General features: G+C 36.2%; 1 pseudogene; it reads right to left on the bottom strand.

The window, feature by feature from the left end:
* Positions 1 to 320: 320 nt before the first annotated feature.
* Positions 321 to 2,600, bottom strand: LOC116135084 (annotated as a pseudogene).
* Between the last annotated feature and the right edge of the window lie 909 nt (positions 2,601 to 3,509).

Below are 3,509 nucleotides of genomic sequence, written 5' to 3'. Positions count from 1 at the left end.
TCGACTGACTGACTGTGTCAGATCCTAGTATATAATTAAATAACCAACAGAAATAGATAAGTTATACCGGAAACCTTGCAGCAGGCAATACACCCATCAGTTGATCAAAAAGTAATACTATACTTACATCAGACTTTTACACAATTTTTATTACATCATGATGTGACATATATCACAATCACACAAAATTTTAATTATTTTGAAATTTTAATATTATAATAAAATTTATGTGATTATAACATATGCCACATCATAATATTTACAAAATGGTGTAAAAAAATGATGTAAACATAACATTACTCTTGATCAAATGACTGGAAGGGTTTCCCAAGTGAGAAGTGAATTTCAAATTTATCAGCATCATAAAAATCTGAACCACGCGGTGCGCAATCGAAATGTTTTTTTAATCACAGCCAATGAACAATAACTGTTTTTTTAACAAACTCAAAGAAATCAAAATGATGTCGTTTTCACTTAATTCAAGCATCCTCAAGATTGAAAAGGCAGCGTTTTGAGTTGCAAACATAAAACAGATGCTGAATGAAACATTCCTTAACAGCCCTCCTCAAGCTAAACTGTGCTTACAGTTTCAGTACCAGCAATTCAGCAGCAGCGGAAATTCAATAGACAATAAACCAAATAACTCTCTTCGGATCTTCAAGCTTCAATACTGAACTTCCATCTTCTCAATATACACTTTGGACTAATCCACCAACATTATAACCACCAGTGTCACATGTCCTCATTATGCTGGCATACATGTGTTCAATATTTGAAACAGCTCCATTAGATGTTTTACTCTTGAATGCAATAATCATTTTTTGGCGACAACAGCAAAACGAATGCTAAGATAGAACCGAAGAACATTTTGATAGCATATCTCATGAAACCATTGTCGTCTTCACCGGAGATCTTCCTCGAAGAAGATATGGCAGTTTCCGCAGGTAAGGCTTCTAGTACTGCATCCGCCAGATCCATGATGAAGGAAGAGGTTCAGCTCAGGGCAGGTACACGTCCCCAGTTCTGAATGCCGGACTCAAGAGCCAACTCCCAGTACTCCATGTCAATCTCTTCAAGAGTTTCTATCTGTTCACTCACAAAGCTGCAGCATAAAGACTACAATTAATTTAACTCTGTAGATTACAAATTTAGTGCTCATATCAACACACAAATTTTCTATTTTAGGAACTGGTCATGTACCTGACTGGAATCGCCAGGAGACTCTTAACACCTCTCTGGCCTAGCTCAACAAGAACTTCATCAGTGTAGGGCTTCAGCCATTGTACCGGCCCAACTCAACTCTACAAAAGAAAGGAAGGGGAAAGAAAAGAAAATTCCAACAATTTAACCAACCAAACATTATAGTGCCCAACCTAATGATTAAGGGGAAACAAAAATCGGTGATGGAGAAAGTTGGTAGACAGCAGCTGCAGACAGTCCTCATAATTAAGGGAAGACAAGAAAGATGGAAGCTAAAACTTATGAAATTGGGTTTCACAGTCGAACCTGGTATGCCAGAGTATGATCATTGCCAACTCCTCTATCTTTCAAGATCTGCATGATTAGGTAGATGCACTCCTCCATCTGATCTTTGTATGGATCACCAGCATTGTCAACATAACTGACTGGTACACGTGGGCACTGAAGAATATCATTACCTGTATTTGGCCATATAGAAGTCAAAGACAAGTTGTAGAGAGCTAATCTCGTCAAATGACCATAACCCAGGCAAGTTAAAATTTAATATATATACTGATTTTGTGCTTCGAAACAACCATATAGAAGAAGAGACTCTAATAAAATGCACCTCCTCAGGGTTTGAGAACTTCTCCAACCCTTTCTGAATCAAGTCAGCCATAGAGTTAATGTAACCTTCTCATTGATACCAGGACCGTATAATAGAAACATGCATCCTTGATAGATATGCATCTTCCCTGACATATTATTCTCACTCAGAAATGGTTTATGATATACAAGATTGATTTAGTACAGACAAGAAATTAGAGAATATACCGGAAAAAAAAAATCACCTAATATTCTCTCAAAACACGAATGCTTGACCCAGTTGTAGATAGAGAATTTGGATAAAGCAGCAACACAACGAGCCTTGTAATTCTGTCTCTCTGAATCTGTCAATGTAGCGAAATTTTTTAACTATATGGACTCCATGTTTTAAGATAGGAGTCTTTCTTATCATAAATTAGCCGTTAAAAACATAATGGCAGAATAATTGCGTCTGGACACCTGGAATTATAGTATTTAATCAAATAAGTACCACAAAGATCACATTTAATAAAACAAAAGGAGAAAGAGCGCATAGCCCCATGGCAGTTCAATGTGAGGCAAAACTATCCCCTGTTACTAAGTGAAAAGATTAAAACCCACCGGCTGCACTGCCTCTTCTGTGGATGGGGTACCATTACCTCATTCCAACATAGACATTGACAGGTAAGTTCTTTGCTTCCAAAGCCATTTTAAGTTATTGCTTTATTGCCTTATTCTGAAAGCAATAACGTATTTACAGACAAAATTGAGGGAAAAAAAGAAGAGGAAAAACAGAGCACAGATTTTCTAATAAAAAATATAGAAAAGAAGAAGAGAAGTAGACCAAAGCATGAACAATAATACCCAAAACATAACAATATAAAAATAATAGGACATGTTCAACCTGCTCATTTGTTATTTTCCGCAGAGGTGAGCCACCACTATGGAAGCATATCCTTCTTTACTTTGGGAGCTCGTAGCACAGAAATATTTTGCAGGGCAACTGAAGAAACCGATACAACCTGGGAAGACGTATGATGTCCTCAATCAATAATAAAACAATTGGAATAAACTAATATTTTAAAGATACAATACGAAAAGAGATAATACTATAAAATAAGGAAAGGAGGGGACAATCTGAGAAAGATAGAGCAGGCATACCGGATCTGCAAATAAATTAAACAAAAATGGTTGAACACCGTGATGTTTTCTCTGGTCCTCAAAGATTCAGAAGTAACACTCCAACCCTATCTTCATTTCAACATTTAAGCGAAGTTAGGTTTTGGCTGAACGCCAAAAGTTGCTATACAAAAGCATCAACAAGTAATCCTTCTTTACTTCTAAAGTCTTAAAAGACGGCTAATTCAGATCCAACTACTGGGAAGGACTTCAAGCCCATAAAAGTCAGCATTTGTAGATAAATAAACAATTATGCTAAGGAGGATAATTTTCAGTTACCATGTCACTAATCTGAAATTTCAATTCAAGTGCTACAATTCTACGAAACACCCAAGTGTTGGGAATACGACTGTCTCTTTCAGTTGAAATTTGTGATCTTCTTTGCTCGAGGCACAGAATCTTTCTCAGAAAGTGAATCAAAACAAGGTTCCCATATCCTTTCCTTTGGAACAACCACTATTTTCATCCACAAAAACTGCAAAATAACCCAACAAACAAGTTAAGAAAAATTATACATCAATTAAAACACTAATGAGGCCAAAAAAAAAAAACAAAAAAACAAAAGG

Source organism: Pistacia vera, unplaced genomic scaffold (genome assembly GCF_008641045.1).
Source record: "Pistacia vera cultivar Batoury unplaced genomic scaffold, PisVer_v2 Contig294, whole genome shotgun sequence".
NCBI classification, from domain to species: domain Eukaryota; kingdom Viridiplantae; phylum Streptophyta; class Magnoliopsida; order Sapindales; family Anacardiaceae; genus Pistacia; species Pistacia vera.
Note: the sequence above shows the minus strand (reverse complement) of the source record. Positions and strands in the feature narration are given on the sequence as shown.